Genomic DNA, 14,530 nt, shown 5'->3' with positions numbered 1-14,530 from the left:
TGCTCTCCGCCCAAGCCCCTGGCTGCAGGGAAGTCCCAGTCAATAAGAGAAAAGTTGAATCACCCACCACAACTACCCTGTTTTTTTCCCACACCTTTCCAGTATCTGACTACATATCTGCTCCTCTGTTTCCTGTAGGCTGTTGGGAGGTCTATAGGAAACTCCCAACATTGTGGTTCGGGTCCTATTCCTGAGGTCCACCCGTAATGCCTCACTGCAAGATCCCTCCGATGTATCTTCCCTCAACACAGCTCAGATGTGATCCTTAATCAACAATGCAAACCCCCAACCCTTTTGTCTCCCTTTCTGTCCCGTCTTAAACAGCGATATCCTGGAATGTTAAGCTGCCAGTCCTGTCCCTCCTTTAACCATGTCTCTGTAATGGCAATAACATCATAATCCCATGCAGTAATCCATGCTCTTAGTCCATCTGTCTTACCTGTTATATTTCTCGCATTGAAGTAAATACACTCCAGATCTTCAGTCCCTCTGAGCCATGCGACTTCCCTCTGCCTACTCTTACTCTGCGCTATGCATATCTCAGTCTCTCCTTTGTCCCGAGTCCCTGCACTTACTGGTCTGTTGTTCCGGTTTCCACCTCCCTGCCACACTAATTTAAACCCTCCCGAAGAGCTCTAGCAAATCTCCTGTTCAAGATATTGGTGCCCCTCCAGTTCAGGTGCAACCCATCCTTCTTGTACAGGTCTTACCATACCCAGAAGACATCCCAATGATCCATATATCTAAAGCCCTCCCTCCTACACCAGCTCTGTAGCCACGTGTTCAACTGTACTTCGATTCCTAGCCTCACTAGCCCATGGCACAGGTAATAATCCTGAGATTACTACGCTGGTAGTCCTGCTTTTTAGCTCCCTACCTAACTCCCTGAATTGTCCTCGCACGACCTCTTCCCTCTTCCTACCTATGTCATTTGTACCAATGTGGACAATGACTTCTGCCTGTTTTGCCTCCCATTTCAGGATTTCCTGTACCCGTTCCGAGACATCCAGGACCCTGGCACCAGGGAGGCAACACACCATCCTAGAGTCTCATTCACAGCCCACAGAAACGCCTGTCTGTGCCCCTGACTATCGAGCCACCTACTACTATCGCTCGCCTGGACTTTGCCCCACCCTGCTCTACAGCAGAACCAGTTGTGGTGCCACAGGCCTGGCTGCTGCTTGTACTATCTCCTGAGAGGCTATCCCCACCCCCAACAGTATCCAAAATGGTATACCTGTTTGAGAGGGGAATATCCACAGCAGATTCCTGCACTACCTGCCTGTCTCTCCTGGCAGTCACCCATCTGTCTGTCTGGACCTGTGGTTTAACCACCTCCCTAAAGCTAGTGACTATCACTCTCTCTGTCCCCTGTATGCACCGCAGTGTGTCCAGCTGCTTCTCTAACCAAACCGCACGGTCTGTGAGGAGCTGCAGCTGGTCACACTTCCTGCAGATGTAGTTTTCAGGAACATGCTCCTGCTTACCATATCTGACAGGAGCATACCACAGCCCTAACTGCCATCTCAACCCTTGTACACTTAAAAAAACAGATAAGAATCTTCCCTTGTCTGACCTCCTTGAAGTGTCCTTTTCTTTTTGGTGAGAGGTTGGGGAGGCAGGAACACTACACTTATGTAACGTTTGAGGTTTAACCACTCCTTGACACCAGCTCCTCTACGATAGTCAGACCAGTAATGGTGATTGCAGTGCCACGTCCCAGAATTCCCCTGAGTGATGTCTCTGCCGCGCTCTGATTTGATGCTCTTCCTCACATCGATCACTGGTGAGGTGAATTCTGAATGTTGCATTTGCTGGGAAATCTGGGTGACCAGTATTTGAAAAAGAGAAAAATTACTGAAGTGGGAGAGTCTGGACACCAAGGTTTTCCAACACTGCGCTGGAAGCACTCCAGCCACATTGTGAAAAACCAGCAGGGTAGATATTCATGGAACTCAATGCCAAAGGTCATGCCTTGACAGCAGTGTCACAAGAAGTTCAGTGAACTCACCCGAGTGGTTAAGATCAGTGACATCATCTATAGAGGGGATTTACATATACATATTTATCAATTAAAACCTTGTAACTGATTAAAGATTTAACAGCATCTTAGGTTTGTTTAATACATCCTCGTCAGTGGTGTGACCCTTTCATCTTTTACTTATAAATTCTGTATCTGATACTACCTGTCTCACTAACAACTGAAGAAGGAGCAAGGCTCTGAAAGCTTGTGTTTTCAAATAAACCTGTTGGACTATAACCTGGTGTCGTGTGATTTCTAACCTTGACCATCTATAAATGTCATAATCTGCTGGCATCTCACACAGTTCAAATCGCACCACCTTCATCATTCACCTTCAAACAATTTCAATCAATCAAGAGTCAAACCTGACATTCATATCCTCCACATTTAACACAAATACATCTCATAGCTTATGGACATTCCCAGTTATTCAGCATGACAGATTACACAAGATAAATCACATGCACAGGGTAAAATTTAATGGAACCTTCCTTTCCCACAACCTGGGAGACAGGGTACAGTACAATCGGATGGGAAGACATGATGTGAAGAAGTCAGGAGTGAAGAAGGTTGTAGTTGGCCTTCTCTCTCTGAGGCCAATTGAAGCCCTTCAATGAATTGACCACCTAAAGACCTCACTAAACCTATTCCTCAGCATGGTCACCTTCACAGTCATTCGCAATGTCAGCTATGCCCCACTGTGAGATTCAGGAAGGAGCAGATTTCAGTGAGGACAGCTTTACAGAAGCACAGATTCTGACACATTGTTCTTTCATTGATGTTCAGGTGCTCTCTTAACACTCTGGATGGATGTCACCTTCTACTGAGAGATCTTCTCCCCTCCTTTGCCTCCCTTTGCTACAGCTCACACTGTGTGACCTCATTCTATTCCACAAGTCATGTTGAGGTCCATGTCATGGAGCAATTGGATTGTACAGAAGTCAGCAAGAGGTCCTTTGATACCTATTGGCCACACCATTTTCCCCGTAAACCTTCGCAGTGTGAAACAACTAAAGCATCCAAACACAAAAGTAATCAAAGCCACAAAAAAAATCAATCAGCAACTAATATGTAAATACACTTGATCCTTTAAACAGCACTGATGGGGGTTGGTCCACCTGCTGATTAATGTGTGCGCAGTTGTGTGAGATTAAATGAAAGTGCTGTTTGGAAGGTTGTGCCTCCAACATGGTATAACAACAGGAACAGTACTGCATGCTGATTGATGGCACGATCTGCCTGTTTAGTACCTTTCCAGCTGTCACTCAATGCATGTACTAAAACCCCCACCATGACAGTATCCCTATAGCAAATGTACACATGATTGTGTTTTTTAACAATTAACAGTATTCATATTGGCCAAACAACAGGTGTTAATGGTCCCAATTTCTGACAGTTGTTACCAGAATGGCAGACTGTTCTTTACCTGAAGAAAGCACACCACTCAAACCATCCTTCCTTGTGAAATGTTATTGCTGCCAGCTCTTTGAAATTGATGCTTTCTGCCTGCCTCACAGCACGAATTACTCAGGGTAGAGTAGGCGCAACCTAGGCCCAACCATTTTCAGCTGCTTCATCAATGACCTTGCCTCCATCATAAGGTCAGAATTCAAGATGTTCTCTGTTGATTGCGCCATTTGTGACTCTTCAGATATTGAAGCAGCCCATGTTCAAATGCAGAAAGACCTAGATAATTTTCAGGCTTGGGCTGATGAAAAGCAAATAATATTCCTGCCATACAAATGCCAGCAATGATTATCTCCCATCCTGGTGGTTACCATTTGCCAAAAACTAAACTAAACCAGTCATTTAAATACTTTGGGACGGCTGAGTAAGTGAGGTAATATATTTGGGCGGTTGCTTTACCCGAAACACTACTTACTCTAACCAGAAAAAAAGGTTCTGAGCGCCAATTTGGTACGGTTACTAGTTTTTTTTTCTTTTTTCAATAGTCTGTTTGGGAATTCAGAACAGTGGGAATGGATGTTAGGGCAGTTGCATGCTCCTCCTGTAGAATGTGGGAGGTATGGGTCACCACTAGTGTCCCCACTGACTTCATCTGCGGGAAGTGCACCCAACTCCAGCTCCTCAGAAACCGCATTAGGGAACTGGAGCTGGAGCTGGATGAACTTTGGATCATTCGGGAGGCTGAGTGGGTAATTGAGAAGAGTTACAGGGAGGTAGTCACACCTCAGGTACACGAAAAAGGTAGATGGGTTACAGTCAGGAGACGGAAAGGGAACAGGCAGACAGTGCAGGGATCCCCTGTGACCATTCCCCTCAATAACAAGTATACCGTTTTGGATACTGTTGGGGGGGACGACTTACCAGTGGTAAGCCATGGGGTACAGGTCTCTGGCACAGAGTCTGTCCCTGTGGCTCAGAAGGGAAGGGAGGAGAGGAGGAGAGCATTAGTCATTGGGGACTCCATAGTTAGGGGGACAGATAGGAGATTCTGTGGGAACGAGAGAGACTCACGGTTGGTGTGTTGCCTCCCAGGTGCCAGGGTCCGTGATGTCGCGGATCGTGTTTTCAGGATCCTTAAGGGGGAGCAGCCCCAAGTTGTGGTCCACATAGGCACCAACGACATAGGTAGGAAAAGGGATGAGGATGTAAGGCAGAAATTCAAGGAGCTAGGGTGGAAGCTTAGAGCCAGAACAAACAGAGTTGTTATCTCTGGTTTGTTACCCGTGCCATGTGCTAGCGAGGCGAGGAATAGGGAGACAGAGCAAATGAACACGTGGCGACAGGGATGGTGCAGGAGGGAGGGATTCAGATACCTGGATAATTGGGGCTCATTCTGGGGTAGGTGGGACCTCTACAAACGGGATGGTCTACACCTGAACCAGAGGGGTACCAATATCCTGGGGGGCAGATTTGCTAATGCTCTTCGGGAGGGTTTAAACTAATTCAGCAGGGGGATGGGAACCTGAATTGTAGCTCCAGTGTACAGGAAGTTGAGAGTAGTGAGGTCATGAATAAGGTTTCAAGGTCACAGGAGTGTACCGGCAGGCAGGAAGGTGGTTTGAAGTGTGTCTACTTCAATGCCAGGAACATCCGGAATAAGGTGGGTGAACTTGCAGCATGGGTTGGTACCTGGGACTTCGATGTTGTGGCCATTTCGGAGACATGGATAGAGCAGGGACAGGAATGGTTGTTGCAGGTTCCAGGGTTTAGATGTTTCAGTAAGATCAGGGAAGGTGGTAAAAGAGGGGGAGGTGTGGCATTGTTAGTCAAGAACAGTATTACGGTGGCAGAAAGGACGTTTGATGAGGACTCGTCTACTGAGGTAGTATGGGCTGAGGTTAGAAACAGGAAAGGAGAGGTCACCCTGTTGGGAGTTTTCTATAGGCCTCCGAAAAGTTCCAGAGATGTAGAGGAAAGGATTGCAAAGCTGATTCTGGATAGGAGCGAAAGTAACAGGGTAGTTGTTATGGGGGACTTTAACTTTCCAAATATTGACTGGAAACGCTATAGTTCGAGTACTTTAGATGGGTCAGTTTTTGTCCAATGTGTGCAGGAGGGTTTCCTGACACAGTATGTAGATAGGCCAACAAGAGGCGAGGCCACATTGGATTTGGTACTGGATAATGAACCAGGCCAGGTGTTAGATTTGGAGGTAGGTGAGCACTTGGGTGATAGTGACCACAATTCGATTATGTTTACTTTAGCGATCGAAAGGGATAGGTATATACCGCAGGGCAAGAGTTATAGCTGGGGGAAAGGCAATTATGAGGCAATTAGGCAAGATTTAGGATGCATAGGATGGAGAAGGAAACTGCAGGGGCTGGGCACAATTGAAATGAGGAGTTTGTTCAAGGAACAGCTACTGCATGTCCTTGATAAGTATGTACCTGTCAGGCAGGGAGGAAGTGCCAGAGCAAGGAAACCGTGGTTTACTAAAGAAGTTGAATCTCTTGTCAAGAGGAAGAAGGAGGCTTATGTAAAGATGAGGCGTGAAGGCTCAGTTAGGGTGCTTGAGAGTTACAAGTTAGCCAGGAAGGACCTAAAGAGAGAGCTAAGAAGAGCCAGGAGGGGATATGAGAAGTCTTTAGCAGGTAGGATCAAGGAAAACCCTAAAGCTTTCTATAGGTATGTCAGGAATAAAAGAATGACTGGAGTAAGATTAGGGCCAGTCAAGAACAGTAGTGGGAAGTTGTGCATGGAAGAGATAGGAGAGGCGCTAAATGAATATTTTTCGTCAGTATTCACGCAGGAAAAAGACAATGTTGTCGAGGAGAATACTGGGATACAGGCTATTAGTCTAGACCGGATTGAGGTTCATAAGGAGGAGGTGTTAGCAATTCTGGAAAGTGTGAAAATAGATAAGTCCCCTGGGCCGGATGGGATTTATCCTAGGATTCTCTGGGAAGCTAGGGAGGAGATTGCAGAGCCTTTGGCTTTGATCTTTATGTCGTCATTATCTACAGGAATAGTGCCAGAAGAGTGGAGGATAGAAAATGTTGTCCCCTTGTTCAAGAAGGGGAGTAGAGACAACCCTGGTAATTATAGACCAGTGAGCCTTACTTCGGTTGTGGGTAAAGTGTTGGAAAGGATTATAAGAGATAGGATTTATAATCATCTAGAAAGGAATAATTTGATTGGGGATAGTCAACACGGTTTTGTAAAGGGTAGGTCGTGCCTCACAAACCTTATTGAGTTCTTTGAGAAGGTGACCAAACAGGTGGATGAGGGTAAAGCGTTTGATAAGGTTCCCCATGGTAGGCTATTGCAGAAAATACGGAGGCATGGGATTGAGGGTGATTTAGCGGTTTGGATCAGAAATTGGCTAGCTGTAAGAAGACAGAGGGTGGTGGTAGATGGGAAATGTTCATCCTGGAGTTCAGTTACTAGTGGTGTACTGCAAGGATCTATTTTGGGGCCACTGCTGTTTGTCATTTTTATAAATGACCTGGATGAGGGCGTAGCAGGATGGGTTAGTAAATTTGCGGATGACACTAAAGTCGGTGGAGTTGTGGATAGTGTGGAAGGATGTTGCAGGTTACAGAGGGACATAGATAAGCTGCAGAGCTGGGCTGAGAGGTGGCAAATGGAGTTTAATGCAGAAAAGTGTGAGGTGATTCACTTTGGAAGGAGTAACAGGAATGCAGAGTACTGGGGTAATGGTAAGATTCTTGGTAGTGTGGATGAGCAGAGAGATCTCGGTGTCCATGTGCATTGATCCCTGAAAGTTGCCACCCAGGTTGATAGCGTTGTTAAGAAGGCATACTGTGTGTTAGGTTTTATTGGTAGAGGGTTTGAGTTTCGGAGCCATGAGGTCATGTTGCAGCTGTACAAAACTCTGGTGCGGCCGCACTTGGAGTATTGCGTACAGTTCTGGTCACCGCATTATAGGAAGGATGTGGAAGCACTGGAAAGGGTGCAGAGGAGATTTACCAGGATGTTGCCTGGTATGGAGGGAAGGTCTTATGAGGAAAGGCTGAGGGACTTGAGGCTGTTTTTGTTAGAGAGAAGAAGGTTAAGAGGTGACTTAATAGAGACATACAAGATGATCAGAGGATTAGATAGGGCGGACAGTGAGAGCCTTTTTCCTCGGATGGTGATGGCTAGCATGAGGGGACATAGCTTTAAATTGAGGGGTGATAGATATAGGATAGATGTCAGAGGTAGGTTCTTTACTCAGAGAGTAGTAAGGGTGTGGAATGCCCTGCCTGCAACAGTAGTAGACTCGCCAACTTTAAGGGCATTTAAATGGTCATTGGATAAACATATGGATGATAATGAAATAGTTTAGGTTAGATGGGCTTCAGATTGGTTTCCCAGGTCGGTGCAACATCGAGGTCCGAAGGGCCTGTACTGCGCTGTAATGTTCTATGTTCTATGTTCAAGAGCAGGTCAGAGGCTAGGAATATTGCAGCAAGTAACTCACCTCCCAACTCCACAGAGCCTATCTACCATCTACAATGTACAAGTGAGAAGTGGGATGGAATACCCCTCCCCCACCCGCTTGCCTGGATGAGTGCAACTCCAGCCATACTCAAGATACTTGACACCATCCTTCCTGCTTTTCCACAGTAGTTGGTTCTCTCATAACTCTGAAAATCCACACATCTTCAACAGTACTACACTGACACCATATTTGAAATGTTATATCTTTAATAGCTGTTACAGATTGCACACAAAGGCACCTTCAGCAGACGTAAAAGTTACTTAATTATGGTAAACAAGCCTATGTAATAAGTATGATAGCATTTTTCCAAACACAAGGTTACAGAAATTTTTCCAAATCTTCTTCATTGGTACCAATAACCATGGCTTGCAACACTTCCTACTTTATGTCTATTGACTGTTCTTAGATTGAGAGGATCTCCCATTGCCTTTATACATTCACATTGAATACCGGCTGCATTCTTCTGGAAACAATGGGAAAAAAGTACAAATGATTGTATTTGGAACAATGAGGGAAGGACATTGATGAAGCTGCAGAAAATGGGCCAAATGCTGGCATACATGACAGGTTAATTTAGGATATCTGGTCGGTATGGACAAGTTGGACCGAAGGGTCTGTTTCCATGCTGTACAACTTATAGCTCTGTGAGTCTATGAAGCAACCTGTGACGTCCCAGTCTGGTATCTTGTTCTCAGTTCCCTTGTATGAATGCATAATACTAATACAGCTTATTGTAGCTTCTGTTTTCAAACTGCATTTGGGAATGAAATATATGTACTTTCAGGATCAGCCTGAAGTGTGTCCCATAGTTATTATGGTTATGCATTAATACAGAGCAAAGGGTTTGTGTCAGTGCTTCCCATGCTGCACTTCTTATGCAGCAGGTTAGGATTTATTTATGATACACATCACTGCAGATATTTACTTCAAAACAGCAAACTCTGGGAATTCTTAATTTTTATAGTGTTTCTGAAGCGGAAATTTGTATTCTCTTAATTGTACCCAAAACCTATGGAAGTGGTTCACTTGACCTATTGTATGCTTGGTGAGAAAAGTGTGTGCCTCTTCACACCGAAAATAGAAATGTTTCTGAGATATTTCCAATATTTTTTAGGCTAAAATAATGTCTTGAGGTCAATGCCAGTGTGCACTGTTGGAGTTGGACCTCAGGTCCCGCCTTTTAATGGAATATATGGATGAATATTTGTCGGCTTGCTCTGGTGGCGAGACAAGAACTGGCTTGATTAGTTGTTCTGGGGTTGGGTTATCTACATAAAACTGGCAGATAGCTTTTGTACAGTCTGTGTATCTATTGGTTAGAGCAACACGTTCATGATTATTATCAGATCTCAGAAACGTCTCTTGGGAAATCATTTTTCATGGTAATACATTGTGGGCCATATTTACATTCCTCACCTCAACTATATGCCAGGGGCATTGTTAGTTCCCATATCATTTTTGCAACCTGGAATATGGGGAGATGAATACAGTTGAATTGATCTGTCAGCTCAGCTTGTATTCTGCCCAATGACTTCCTCATTACCACAAATACCCTGCTTTGTCTTTGCTCATGTGTTTACCTGCCTAATATTTATTTAAGTATAGTCATATCCATGTGTTCATGAAAACCAATTGCCCTCTGCTGTGTGCCTGGACTGTATTGCATGACACCGTGTGATTCTCTAGTCTTCATTAAATGAATTGAATTAACATTCAATAGTCAGTTCTTGAGCTATAACCTGACACATGAATTTACTTAGCATTCTACAAATTAGTAAACAGTATTGAGTACAAACAGTGTAATTACAATAATTATAACCTTTGCTATTCTCTTCAAGATGTCAAAACAATAAAAATGTTTCCCCTACTCTGCTCCAACACAAATTGATCCTTGAAACATAAGTTGCTCACTTATTATCCGGTGAGATACTACCTCAAAGCCATTGATTTATTTCAGATTTCCTGCTGGCATCAAGCAGACTGTTACAAGCAGCAAAGTCAAAACCCATTATTAGAACCTCCTTAATACAGAGCTTTCAACTAAAGGGATTGTAAAGAATGATTGGTTCTGATCTTCTGATGAAAACAATGGCAAACGTTGAGATGCTCGCCGCTGTTGCAGTCAGGATCTTTGATAATGTTCTTTCCCTTCACAGTTTCAACAAAGATCATCTCACCCTCTCAACCTCCATCCCAAGAACATTCACCCCACCTCTTGACAATGCTCCAACTCAAATGTTGACCTGAGTTGGTGACATCAGAAGGGGATGCTGTACTTCTCCTCACCAATCTTCCACTGTATCCTTTTGATGTTGAATCACTTCTTGACCCGAGGCAGGAAGGCACAGCTAGAAGGTTGTGGAATGTTAAGGGGTTAGTGGTGATCAACATGGCAGCATCACTGACGAATAGATTTGAGCCATAGGCCCTGCCTTTTGCTCAAGATGGATCAAAACTTGGCCTCTGACATTAATGCCAACCAAAGCCTGTATGCTTGAATCAGCCCAAATATTTGGACTTGAATAAAATGGCTTACATTATTGATCTGTGTCAAATATTCAGCACGTCCTGCTTAAAATGTCCCCATCTGGGCACATGGCAACAAACAAACCATATATATAAATGACTCCTGGTGATGTCTGAGATGAAAATATTAGTCAGATTGTCATACAAATTCCCAGCAATTAACCATGACTGACTGCCATGTCGATGCATGTTTTGTGTCCGCGTGTCCTCTGTACAAATCTGTTGGGTAGTTTTGTGTTGTGTATGTGCAGTGTGTGTTTTAATTGTGTTTTGTGTATGGTAAGTGTGTGTTATGTTTTGTTGTAGCTAGACAAAGTTTTTTCACATCTTATCACAGTTGCCTTGTTGCACTTCTCCAGGGGTGATACTGAAAATCTTCTGGTTATGATCCCAGCAGTTACATCAAGGAACACATTCACCAACACAAACCCCACCAGAAAAAGAAGGGATGGTACCTCATTAACTTTGGAAAGGTGAGCCCAAACACCACCGTGGGGCAACTCCAGCACCAGCTGCCCTACGATCATGGCAATTTTGACATTCACCAACCATGTGGGGGATACAATTTGCCCAGACTCCCCACACATCCTAGTCACATCCCAAGCATGAAACAAATTCCTCAAATCTTGACTGTTTTGCTAGGCCTCTATCCACCACCTCACTCGGCAGAGTTGTTAATACAGGGGGTCCTTGATTCCCAAATGTCCAATTTATGAATGCTTGAATTTACGAGCACAATGTCATATAGCGATGTAATGTTGAAGACCCGACAAATTAACATTTCCTGTACTTACAAACAGCCCCTTTATATTGTCCTGCATTTTGTTCTGATGTGCATCCAAATGAACTTGTGGATGGACTCCGGAACGGAACCAACTCACAATCCAGGGACTGCCTGTAAATCAGGTTTTGTGCATTTTATTGCACTTAATCCCAGTTTAGACACTCCTGAGCCTGACTCTTTCTGTAACAAGACAACCAGGAAACCCTCAAAAACAGATAGTAGGCATTTCTATCGGTATCAAAAAAGGAAAAAAGTGTTAGTCCTCTAGAATGTGAGAATGGGGAGTTAGTAGATAATAAAAAATAATAGAACATAGAACAGTACAATACAGGATTGGGCCCTTTGGCCCACAATGTTGTGCCAAACATGATGCCAAATTAAACTAATCCCTTCTGCCTGCCCTTGGTCCATATCCTTCCAGTCCTTGCATATTTACGTGACTATCTAAAAGTGTCTTAAATGCCCCTATTGTATCTGCCTCCACCAGCACCCCTGGGAGTGTGTTCAACACTCCTACTGCTCTCTGCCTGTAAAGCTTGCCCCTCACATCTCCTTTGAATTTTCCCCCTCTCAACTTAAATGCATGCCCCCTAATTTTAGACATTTCAACTCTGGGAAAAAGATTCTGACCGTCAACCCTATCATAATTTTATAAACTTCTATCAAGCGTCCCCTCAGCCTCTTCCACTCCAGAGAAAACAACACAAGTTTTTCTAGTCTCTCCTTATATTTCATGCCCTGTGATCTAGGCAGCATCCTGGTAACCTTCTTCTGCACCCTTTCCAAAGCCTCCAGATCCTTTCTGTAATGTGGTGACCAGAAGTGAATGCAATACTCTAAGTATGGCCTAACCATCATCTTATAAGTGACCCTTGTACTCAGTTCCCCATCCAATAGAGGCAAGCATGCCATACGCCTTCTTCACCACCCAGTCTGCTTGCGTGGCCACTTTCAGGGAGCTATGGAGTTGAGCCCCAGGATCCTTCTGTACATTAATGCTGTTCAGGGTCTTGGCATTAACTGCATACTTTTTCTTAACATTTGATCTCACTAAGTGCAGCACCTCACATTTACCTGGATTAAACTCCATCTGCCATTTCTCCACCCATTTCTGCAACTGATCTACATCCTGCTGTATGTTTTGACAAACTTGTACACTATCCACAACTGCAAAGATCTTTCTATTGTCTGCAAACTTACTAAGCCACGCATCTACATTTTCATCCAAGTGAGTTATATATATCAACACAGCTGAGGTCCCAGTATGGATCCCTGCGGAACACCACTAGTCATGGACCTCCAGCCTGAAAAACACCCTTCTGCCACTATCCTCTGCCATCAATGGGCAAGCCAATTCTGAATTCACGCAGCCAGGTCACCGTGGATCCCATACATCTTAACTTCTGGATGAGCCTACCATGAGGTACCTTGTTGAAAGCCTTACTAAAATCCACATAGACCACATCCACTGCTATACTCTCATCGATCACCTTCATCACCTCCTCAAAAAAATTCAATCAAGTTAGTAAGACATGTCTTGCCCTGTACAAAGCTGTGCTGACCATCCCTAATTAGGTCATGCTTTTCCAAATAAGCATAATCCTATCCCTAAGAATTCTCTCCAATAGCTCCAATGTAAGACTCACCAGTCTGTAGCTTCCTGGATTATCCCTATTTCCCTTCTTGAATGGAGGAACAACATTAGCTACTCAGCAGTCCTCCAGGATCTTTCCAGTAGCTAATGAAGATAAAAAGATCTCAGGCAAGGCACCAGCAATCTCCTCTCCTCTCTCAATAACCTGGGGTAGATACCATTACCACCTTAATGCTTTTTAAGAGACACAACACTACTGCTTTCTTGGAGTAAATAGACGAATAAATATTTACTTCTATCTTCACTATAGAGGATACAAAAACGTCCCAGTAATAATCAAGTTTGAAGGAAGAAAGGAATTACAATATTAAAATAACACTCCCTAGGGAAGTGGTGCTGAGCAAACTAATGGACTGTAGGCTGACAAGTCTCTGGTTTCCGATGCACTTCAACCAAAGTTCTTAAAGAGATATACAATGAGTGATATAATGAGAGTAGATACATTAGTGTTAATTTTCTAAAATTCATTAGATCCTGGAAAAGCTCCATTAGATTGGAAAATAGCAAATATAACCCCAAATTTCAAGAGCAGAGGGAAGCAGAAAACTTTAGGCTAGTTAGCTTGTTGTTCATCATGGGAAAGGTAATAGATTAAATTGCTAAGGAGGTTATAACTGGACACTCAGGAAATCTTAGGGCAACCAGGATGAGTCAGCAAGATTTTGTACAAGATTTAACCAATCCTGTTCAAACAATTTATTGGAATTTCTTGAAGGAGCAACATGCTGTGGATAAAAGGGAGCCTGTTAATGTGCTGTCCTTGGATTTCCGGAAGACATTTTACAAGGTTTCACGTAAAAGGTTATTGCGCAAAGTAGGAGTGCATTGTATAGGCTGGAACTTATTGGCACGGATAAAAGATTGGCTAGCTGAAAACAATAAATATGCATAATTGGGCATTTTCAAATTGGCAGGATGTCATGTCCCTGTGCGGGGTCCTCAATATTTATAACTTATATTAATTATTGAAGGCATAATGGCTCAATTTGCAAATGACATAAAGATTGGGAGGAAAGTATGTTGTTTAGGTGACATATCAAGGATGCATACTAATATAGCCAGGATAAGTCAGTGGACAAAAATCTGGCAGGTGGAGTATGAATTGAGAAAATGTGAAGTCGCTCACAGGAAGAATTAAAAATCAAAGTGTTATTTAATTGGTGAATGCCTACTGAATTCTAAGATGCAGACAGATCTGTGTGTTCTCCTGCACGAGTCTCAAACAGTTAGTATGCAAGTATAGTAAGGAATTAAGAAGATTAATGGAATGTTACCCTTTATTACAAGAGGAGTTGTGCATAAAAATAGGGATGTTATGCTTTAGATATTCAGGGAATTGGTAAGATTACATCCTTGATACTGTCCAATTTTTCTCTTTATATTTAAGGAAGGATAAAAGTGCATTGGAGATGACATGAAGGAGGTTTACTAGACTGACACCTGAAATGAGCAGGTTATATTATGAGGAAGGATTTAATAGGCTGTGCTGAGTTTAAAATAGCAAGGGAGATTTGATTGAAATTTACATGATCCCTAAATAGTTTTTACAATGTGTAATTGATATTGTCTCTTGTCAATGCAGAACCAGTTACTAGTGGTGTACCTCAAGGATCTGTTTTGGGGCCACTGCTG

The sequence above is a fragment of the Rhincodon typus genome, chromosome 1, assembly GCF_021869965.1.
Source record: "Rhincodon typus isolate 14 chromosome 1, sRhiTyp1.1, whole genome shotgun sequence".
Taxonomy (NCBI): domain Eukaryota; kingdom Metazoa; phylum Chordata; class Chondrichthyes; order Orectolobiformes; family Rhincodontidae; genus Rhincodon; species Rhincodon typus.
The sequence above is the reverse complement of the archived record's forward strand: the minus strand, read 5'-3'. Positions refer to the sequence as shown.